Below are 10,831 nucleotides of genomic sequence, written 5' to 3' on the forward strand. Positions count from 1 at the left end.
CCAATATATAATAAAGTCCAATAAAATAAAGATTCAGATAATAACATAAAAACGCGGATAAATGCCACAACACAAACTCTTAAAATAAAACAGACGATTAAAAAACACAAAATTATCAGATGTATGTATTTTGCCTTCTTTATAATTCGAAGATAAAAAAAAATCAGTCTTATTATTTTTTAAAGAATTCAATCATCTTTTTTAGGTTTAAAGCACTTTATAAAGACGACTAGAACACATTTCAAAAGGGGCTTGAATGAAATCATGTAAACTTTTAAACGCATATCACTTATTCTACAACACATAAAACTGCTGTTGTATTAACTAAGGACTCAAATCAACACCTAAGTCAACATTTCACATCAACGAAACAAATCAATATTTACTTCAAAACTTCACTGCTCAGTTCTTCGACGTGGCTTGAAGCCGTCGATTTCGTTCTTGTGCAAGCCTCGGTAGCGCAGAAGGCAGCGCGTCAGTCTCATAATCACTCTCTCCGGAGTAATCTGAAGGTCGTGAGTTCGATCCTCACCCGGGGCAGGAATTATTTCGCTCTGCAATGAGTAAGTAAATAATTTTTAAGTTTTTTGAGTATACTATATTTAAGTGAACGAGGTACATTTTATACCACTGAAAATTCTAATGTACTCAAATTTTTCAGACAGAAATACAGAATGCGTCCGAATACGCAATATATATATATATATTTAAATTCTGATAACAGATCATGATACGCATTCCTGAATTAAAAAGAAAACTGAAATAATGTGATGAAAAAGCAAATAATAACAGCCAACAAATAAAATTAAATATTAATTGAAATCATAAGAATCAAGAAATGTACTCAATGTACTAATGTGCTCAAATTTTTCAGACAGAAATTCAGAATGTGTCGGAATACGCAATATATATTTTTTTTAAATTCTGATAACAGAGTATGATGCGCATTCCTGAATTAACAAGAAAACTGAAATAGTGTGATGAAAAAGCAAATAATAACAGCCAACAAATAAAGTTAAATATTAATTGAAATCATAAGAATCAAGAAATGTACTCAATGTACTAATGTGCTCAAATTTTTCAGACAGAAATTCAGAATGTGTCCGAATACGCAATATATATTTTTTAAATTCTGATAACAGAGTATGATGCGCATTCCTGAATTAACAAGAAAACTGAAATAGTGTGATGAAAAAGCAAATAATAACAGCCAACAAATAAAATTAAATATTAATTGAAATCATAAGAATCAAGAAATGTACTCAATGTACTAACGTGCTCAAATTTTTCAGACAGAAATTCAGAATGTGTCCGAATACGCAATATATATTTTTTAAATTCTGATAACAGAGTATGATGCGCATTCCTGAATTAACAAGAAAACTGAAATAGTGTGATGAAAAAGCAAATAATAACAGCCAACAAATAAAATTAAATATTAATTGAAATCATAAGAATCAAGAAATGTACTCAATGTACTAACGTGCTCAAATTTTTCAGACAGAAATTCAGAATGTGTCCGAATACGCAATATATATTTTTTAAATTCTGATAACAGAGTATGATGCGCATTCCTGAATTAACAAGAAAACTGAAATAGTGTGATGAAAAAGCAAATAATAACAGCCAACAAATAAAATTAAATATTAATTGAAATCATAAGAATCAAGAAATGTACTCAATGTACTAACGTGCTCAAATTTTTCAGACAGAAATTCAGAATGTGTCCGAATACGCAATATATATTTTTTAAATTCTGATAACAGAGTATGATGCGCATTCCTGAATTAACAAGAAAACTGAAATAGTGTGATGAAAAAGCAAATAATAACAGCCAACAAATAAAGTTAAATATTATTTGAAATCATAAGAATCAAGAAAAGTCGCCAAGTCCCATGTGGCCTAGTGGTTAGGATTCCTGGCTTTCACCCAGGCGGCCCGGGTTCGATTCCCGGCATGGGAAAGTGAGGTTCCATGGTGTAATGGTTAGCACTCTGGACTCTGAATCCAGCGATCCGAGTTCAAATCTCGGTGGAACCTTGTACTTTTATGGCTGCCTTCCATAATTTAAAATTATAATTTTTGCATCTTTATTCCAATTTTAATTGATTTCCATTTTTGAAAATCATTAAAAATTATATTTTAGTAAATTCTATGCCATTATAGCTTAGTCAATAAGAATTAAGACGGAAATAGTTTTGTAAGCGAATTTTTATTTTATTGATATATTGGTATCATAGAGTTATTGTAAGAAAAAATGCCCACGAAGCTTCCATTGTCCAATGTAACCCCCCCCCAAAAAAAAAGAAGGTTCAAATTGCCAGATTTTATGAAAAATGCATTATTTCTATTACAAATAATCGGATGCAATTCAATATGTATATATTTTTTTGTTTATAATTAAGATGATTACCAGAACGATGCGATGCATACACACGTTAAATCTAATAATCAAAATATTTGAAATAATTGCGAACATCGATTCTCCAACTCTAAACACTGATACGATTTCATCATTTTCTTAAAATAAAAGCTGATCACTTCTTGGTCATCAATGATCGTTTGTGCATTTACTCGCATTTCAGAAACACTGTTACTATAAACGCTTTTCAGTGGAAAAAAAATAACAAAATCATCAAGATAGAATTTTCCAGTCGTAACTACAGTACTGATATCGCCAATTTGAATTTCGCATGTAAGTTCATGATCTCGAGATACATTATCATTAATGATCTGCTATCCTCTGCCATCCCGGGTTTTAAGAAAAATTGCAAAATAAAATTCACGAAAAGGCATTTTACAAATATAGAAGACAAAGCTAATCAATCAAAATATTTTAAATTCATTTTATAAGCATAACTTACAATGAATCTTTTTGTTGCAATAAGAAGTAATTTATTAAAGTTGATAGACATAACTGACTAAATACTATTTGCATGGTTGACGAACGAAGGTGATTAATTTATTGTTATAGTATTTAAGAAAATATGTGATAAAAGTAGGTTTTATTGCTTTGAAACTTTTGGTTTTCTGCTTCATTTTTATGCTATATGTAAAATTTATATGTATTGTGTAAAATTTATAATTTATGCTTTTAAAAACCTTCAAATCTGCAATTTTCTTTATTTTCGTACGATTCTAATACTAGAGCTGGATTAAAAAACTAAAGGTAATCGAAAATAATACTGATTGTTTAGTTATCAAGACTAGTATGACTTACAAATCTATCTTGATCTAATAATTCTGAATAGTTTATCAAGTAATTTATGAATGAAGTAAATGTAAAAGAATTTTGTTATTGTAAACGAATTTGTAGTTTAAATTGTCTACGACATTACAAATTGTAATGTACTAGATGATTGGGAATATGATTTCTACTACATTACAAATTGTAATGTACTAGATGATTGGGAATATGACTTCTACTACATTACAAATTGTAATGTACTAGATGATTGGGAGTATGATTTCTTCTACATTACAAATTGCAATGTATAAGATGATTGGAAGTAGGATTATTAAATCTACATAAAATGGTTCACTTGATAAACAAATTTTGAGAAATCCTTTGCCCTAGAATTTTGTTTGTTTTTGTTGTTTTTGCTTGCATCTTACAATAATAATCTTCTATTTATAACAAAAAAAAAAAAAAAAAAAAACCTTCAGTTAAAATAAATCATACTACTGGTGCGCGTCTGTACAAAATTCATGTCGGTTCTCTCTTTTTCATACAATATTTCTCGTACTTGCAAATAAAGAAAAATAAGAATTAAAAATATTTTATAACTAAAAGTATTAAAATGAACTAATTGAAATATTTCAGATGTTAAATAGTTGGAAACATAAGCATGTTCCTTTTTTTTTTCATCTAACATTTTTAGATTATGCAGTATACTAAATTACAAGAGAGTATATGATGGTAAGAGTTCCAAGAATATAATAATTTATAAAAATTAATATGTTGTTTCTAATGGTACTAGTCACAGACAAGCTCTGACTTTAGAAGTCAGCGATTTTAAGCCAAGGGTGCGTTTTTTGTTTTTTCAGTAGCGCCATTTAGGGCCAAGAGTACGACTTAGCTACACACACGTCACAACCCTTTTTACGGGGCGGACTTCTTTCATGCATTTCATTCACAGATCGTAATTCAGACCTGAATCAGAGAAAGATCATCCCTGATCCAGTGCCCACAGTGGTATTACTCTCGACATGGAGGGCTTTGTGACCACGACAGATTCATACGTGCGCCAGCAACCACACACACACGGAGAGTCTTCGACCGGTGAGGTTCGAACTCGCAACCCATGGGACGCGAATCCAATGCCCTACCAACCAGGCTATATCAGTTTTATAAATTAAAAAATTAAAATACATATAATTTATTAATTTATTTATTAATCTTTTTCAAATTTTAAATTAGAAAACAAGGAGGTTACACCGAGATTTGAACTCAGAGTATTAGGATTCAAAGTCCTGAACTCAAATCTCACGAATCTCATTATTTCAATTAGTATTTCAGGTTATTATTTTATTTTTTAAAATTATTATTTGCTTGTTCATCAGATTACGATAGCTTTGTTTTTAATTCAGGAATGTGCATATTAATATTTGAGGCTTTATATCCATAACCAGAGTTGAAAAAAATATTGCGCTTCGGGCGCATTCTTAAATGTATCTTATTAAATTTAAATAAATTAGAACTTTCAGTCTTAAGGAGAGTCTAATGAATATCTGCAGTCTTATCACTTAAGGAAAGTGATTACCTTTAAAAGTCGAATTTTTGAGAAATTATATAATCTTTTATTTGATAATATTTGAAGAGGTTTCTTAATGAAACCATTAGAATTTTGTTTGGAAGTCTGTTTTTTGGGAAGTTACAATGATTTTTATATTTGCATTTACTTAGGTTTTAATGCTATTTTACATATTTAGATGACATTTTTACAAATTATAATCTTTGATAGAATTTTCTTACGGAAAACTTCGTAAATTAAAGTCTAATGCATATTTTTCGTTCAAATTTGCTTCTTCTATATGTTCTTAATTCTTCGATATGTTCTGCAGTTCCTGAACTCGAGAATAAGTAATCTATTCATTTGTATTTTTTATGGTGCTTCACAATGTGAAAAAAAAAAATTGAAAATTATTTATGTTAGCATTTATGTTATCATTTACGAATCGAACTCTAATATTTAAAGAATAAATAGAAATACAGCTTACATTTTAGTTCAGGAACTAGATAATGTATTTTTAATTTATTTTCGAAATTTCCATCAAATCATTTGATAAACCTCTAAATATTAAATAAACTGTAAATATAATTTGATAAAACTTTATTTTTTTAGCCAAAACAAACAAACAAAAAAACAAAAAAAAAACTGCTCTGTTTTTCTAATTAAAAAAAAAAAAAACTTTTGCCACTTAACTGGTACATTTCGTTTCATAGATATTTTTTTATACATATACTATGCAAATATTCAAAAACATAACAATTTTCGAAAGTTTTTCAAAAAAAAAAAATCATCCCGAACCACAATCATATACGTCGTTCACATGTTGCTATCTTAAAAATAAATTTTTAAAAAATGCTATAGAGAGCAAAATGCAAACTGCCCCGGGTGAGGATCGAACTCACGACCTTCAGATTACTCCGGAGAGAGTGATTATGAGACTGACGCGCTGCCTTCTGCGCTACCGAGGCTTGGCAGGGAATGAAATCGATGGCTTCAAGCCACCTCAAAAAGCCGAGCAGTGAAGTTTTGAAGTAAATATTGATTTGTTTCGTTGATTTCATCAATTAGTTATTGCATTGTGGTTTGGAGCTGTCTGTATTCAATTTCTTTCGATTTTCAAATCAAACATTATAATCATGTACGTTAGCCGTTTAGTTTTAGCTGCAGAAAGAGTTTTTAGAATTAATAAACTATTGTTAAACATTGATAATTTATAGATTATTAGAAAATTTAGCATCAATTCGTAAATTTTGTGTTTTTCCTTTGAATAATATTTTTACGACATTCAATAGAATCTTTATTTTTTTTTTCTGTTGATGCGATTTTGTTTTAATTTCAAATATCTCTATTTTTAAAAAAAAGATATATAATTAGCCATCAAGCTGTGAAATTCTAAACCACTAATAATAATAATAATCATAATATTTGTTTTAAAATATTGTAGCCCGTTTGGTCCATGGGATTATAGGCTGCTATAAATTTTAATTTAGCAGTTTTTGTAACTTGTTCTTAAAATGACTTCTTCAACAATTATATTTATAAACATCACATTTTGATTGACATACATTGCTTAAAAAATGTAGAAAGACGCTGGTTTTTTTAAAAAAGAATAAATATTTTTTTTTACTGCAATTATTTTTATAAGAATTATTTTTCAGATCATTCACCGAAAAAAATATTAGTATCATTACCAAGGTATTCAAAAATAAATTTTAAATGACAATAAAAATGGTTTCTTTCATTTGAAACAGTGTAAAAAAAGTAGAAGGACAGTTATAAAAAGAACAAAATATAAGCGGCTTTAGTAAGGAATACTCTTTCCATTAGCTTTTATGACTTCGAATATTCTGTTTGGAAGTGAATCATACACAGATTTTTTTGGGGGCAAAAATTTTCCCATGAAGTATTTAATACCACTCGAAGCTCAGAGAACTATTCAAACTACTCCCACCAGCGTATACTCGACGAACAAACATTGGACATATATTTTCTACTATATTCAGATCGAAGTTTTTAGCTGACCATGGTAAAACTTGCACATTATTTGCGTCGAACCAATTTTTAACTCCATTGGCGGTGTGGATTGAGGCTCCATCTTGTTCAAACACCCACTGTTCTCATCCTAATTCGGAGCCATAAGGAAGAAGCTCAGAATTCAGAATATTAATGTAGTCTGTATGCCTCTTCCTACCATTGAGAAAGACCAAACTTGCTCTTCCACCATAACCAACTTCTAACCAGAACATCAAACTTCCTCCTTCTATTTGTCTGATTGAATAAAATTGTTCTGCATGCTTCAGAAAATGCCATTAATATTGAAAACCGTAGGACCATCTAAGTTAAACTTTTTTCATCTGAAAATATCACAGAAGTCCATTCTTTGGTCCATGATATGTGTTCCTTAGCTCAAGACAAACGATTATTAATATGTTTTTGTTTCCACTTTGGATGATACCCCCCGTTTTTTGAAATCCAACCTTTTGGACCTTTGGATGTAGTTGTACACTGTTGGATGTAGTTTGGACACATGAATAAGCCCTACTTAATTTCGAGCTTTTGCAACACTTCCAGTACTTTTTTTGAGCTCATGAGCAAATTTTCTTTCATCACGAGGCATTAACATTTTAGGCCTACCAGTCTTCTTTCTTACTCCGTTTCTGTTTGGATTTTTAATAAAGTTAGAAATTGTATTGGGGCTGACGTGCAGTATATAAGAGATCTCCCTAATACCTTTATCTTCATTTTTATATGCAACATTTTCATCCTTTTGAATCATGGTTTTCGTTCGAGTAGGAGTTACTTTTTAGTTTAGTTATATTAACGTCCCGTTTGAAGCAACACTAGAGCTATTTTGGGACGGACCTCGTAATTTTGAACCGCGGTCAGAGGACGAGGACGACACCTGAGCTGGCACCCCCCTCTCCACACCACACCAACGGGAGGGCGTTTGGTCAGGACGGATTTAGCGTGCAACTGACCCCCTTACACGACGGTTTTTCGGTGGAATCGGGTCTCGAACCTGAAACCCTCCCGTTCCGAAGCCGAGACCAGGCCACCGCGGCCCTCGTTAGAAATAGGAATCTTCAAATCTATATAACAAATTTCTTCCTTCTGGCTCAAAATGGATTTATGTTGCTATGCCCACAGACATATGGACAGAGAGATAGACATAATATCTAAAAATATGTTTCATGGACACAGAGAGGTCTGAAACATGGCAATCCATTAAAATCTCGAATTCGATTATTATTATTATTATTATTTTGACGACTATATTATTTTTCTTTTTTGTAAATTTCCTATACCAGAAATTTTTTTAAAAAAATCAGTTTTTCTGATAATGTGAGAAATTACATCATTATAAATTCTCTGAAATCAGCAACAAGTTTCCCAATCTTTTGGCTCTAAAATTTAGATAACATTCTTAGCTGTAAACGACACAGACAGACACAACTTTGTGTTGCACTTGACAGGCTGAATTAAAATCGTTCAGCCTCTTGAACTCCAAGAATAGAAAAAACACGATCCTAGTCACATCATCCATCAAGCGTTCACACAACCCGACAAAGCCAAACAAAGGACAGCCGACAACAGAACCTCCCTCCCCCAGAAAACTACGTGACCAACATACAAGCACAATCCTAACCCATGTCCTGGCAGACCGTAACATTTACATAAGCTTTTCAAGTTAGATAATCATTTACGCCACCTGGGGGTGAGAAAAGAGTTAGGTATTTGGAGGAGATTTTGGGAGATTCGAACTCCAGATAAGAGTAGATCGTCCACCTCCTCTGCACACCTTTTTCTGAAACAGAAGAAAACAATAGGATCAGCTTCACGGTAGAGGATTCTACAGATACCGGTCATTATGACACTGCGTCAGGCACGACAGACTGTTGCTCGTAGTCGAGATAGTATCTGGTGTGCGAGAACTCGAATTGGAAAGAGCTGATTGTCTTTTTTGTTTTTCAAGGTCAATCGATTGTTTTATTTAGCTCATTATTCACATAGTTATTTGGAATAAAATGTCTCAATTTCAGAATAAATCACCTGGAGAAATTGCTTATACACTCCTCCGAATTTAAATAGTTTCAGTGAAAATAAATTGCATTGTATTCCCCTCTTGAATATATGAATAAATAAACCTGATTTTTCATACATTAATGGTTAAAATTAAAAGAATTTCCAATTTTAATCAAACATTTCTAGAATTATCGGATATATATTGATAAAATAGCTACATATGAAGTTTAATATGACGCAAAAAAAAGAAAAGAAAAGATTATATATATATATATATATATATATATATATATATATATATATATATATATATATATATATATATATATATATATATATATATATATATTATATATATATATATATATATATATATATATATATATATATATATATATATATATATATATATATATATATATATATATATATTATATATATATATATTATATATATATATATATATATATATATATATATATATATATATATATATATATATATATATATATATATATATATATATATATATATATATATATATGGTTCGCTTTTGCAACTTGAAAGCTTTCATAGCATGGATTCTTATAAAAAATGTTGCAGTTTATTTTACGAATCGATCCAATTCATGTGGTAATCATTCCAGATTCATTAACATTATTTTCAGATCTTGGATGGTTTTGGAAGGGGAAAAGAGGGCTACAACAGCATTTCCAAAAGCATTCCAGATCTATTCTATTGGTTTAGATCTGGAGATATGTAAGGCCAATTCATCAGCTAATTTCCTTACTTCTTTATCCAAAAGAGCTTTATGTGGACTAATGATGTTATATAGCAATGAAATTAGAAACAACTATCCCTTTCTGATAAGATAAACATATAGCCCTGTACCTCTAAAATCGCATATGGATGTTGGAGAACAGATTACCGTTTCCTGCTTTTCTGCAGATGAATATTCGTTAAAAATCAGTGGTTTACTTTAAACTTGTATCCACTCCTTTATTCCATGATCCAGAAAAATAAATAATTATGACAGCAGAGGTTTAGTGGTCTGACAAAATATAAAAGAATAATATGTAAACATTTATGTCTTTACCAGAAATTTTGATTGTTAGTAAAATAAACTTTCGAATCTCTGCTATGCACTATAATATATTACTATAGTTACCATGGTAGCAAAATTTCAGGCTAGGTAATTTGCTGATGGTATATACGTCGTCATTTCTCAAAATCATGGACCTATGGAAGTTGTTATTTCACAGAATTAATATCTACCTTTATAAAGGGATTCAATTACTGAATGGCAGAGAACTCATGCCTTTTTATTGCAAGACGAAAGTATATAAAGTTAAAGTGCAGTCTATAGCAGATTGGTATCTATTTCTTTTAAAGTTTTTTGCATCTGTCATTTCATATATAAGTCTCGCTGTTTGGATGGTACAAATTCAAAAACACTGATGGTACAGATGCAAAATTGGTTTGTCCTCTACCTTATAATCTGGTATTATTTTTAACCCATTAGCCTATCCCTTCTTAAACATGACCATTCGCAGTTACTCTATGCCAAAGGAGTGTCCTTTTACAAAATTTTTTAAGCCAATTCATTTGAGTTTTCATTCAACACCATTCAAAATCAGATTCACTCTAACCACTCCTTCGAAAGTTTTGTTAGAGTATATCGCAAATCCCCCCCCTCCGTCATTCTATATTCACTTCTTGTATTTCAAGTTTCAATCCCGCATTCTCTCACATTCCAAATGGTGCAATGGAAATAGAGTGATGAAAATTCATGCGGTTTAGATATCAAATCTGCCGTTCCACACCTTGCCAATTCTGAAACTTAACTGCTTTGACGATAGATTTCGGAGAGCCATCCTTATATTCGTGACTGTAGATTGTTTCTGAATAATGTTTCTGTTCGTAGTATGAACAGAGTTTTTATTTGTCATCCTCCTATATTTTTTTTTCATTCTGATTTCGGTATTCGAAGCATTCGAAGATAAGATTAAGGAAAGATAAAAGATTCTATTAAGGAAAGATAAAAAGCTTCATCTCATATGATATCAAATCTGCCG

General features: G+C 30.7%; 4 non-coding genes across 4 annotated transcripts; 3 read left to right on the forward strand and 1 right to left on the reverse strand.

The window, feature by feature from the left end:
* The first annotated feature begins 449 nt into the window (after positions 1-449).
* On the forward strand, positions 450-540 carry Trnam-cau (transfer RNA methionine (anticodon CAU)). Its single transcript is given in 2 exon segments — positions 450-486; positions 505-540. It is a non-coding gene; the product is annotated as a tRNA-Met (tRNA).
* Positions 541-1,891: 1,351 nt separating this feature from the next.
* On the forward strand, positions 1,892-1,963 carry Trnae-uuc (transfer RNA glutamic acid (anticodon UUC)). Its single transcript has one exon. It is a non-coding gene; the product is annotated as a tRNA-Glu (tRNA).
* Positions 1,964-1,968: 5 nt separating this feature from the next.
* Trnaq-cug (transfer RNA glutamine (anticodon CUG)) lies at positions 1,969-2,040 on the forward strand. Its single transcript has one exon. It is a non-coding gene; the product is annotated as a tRNA-Gln (tRNA).
* A 3,570-nt stretch (positions 2,041-5,610) lies between these two features.
* On the reverse strand, positions 5,611-5,701 carry Trnam-cau (transfer RNA methionine (anticodon CAU)). Its single transcript is given in 2 exon segments — positions 5,611-5,646; positions 5,665-5,701. It is a non-coding gene; the product is annotated as a tRNA-Met (tRNA).
* Positions 5,702-10,831: the final 5,130 nt, after the last annotated feature.

Source organism: Argiope bruennichi, chromosome 6, assembly GCF_947563725.1.
Source record: "Argiope bruennichi chromosome 6, qqArgBrue1.1, whole genome shotgun sequence".
NCBI classification, from domain to species: Eukaryota; Metazoa; Arthropoda; class Arachnida; order Araneae; family Araneidae; genus Argiope; species Argiope bruennichi.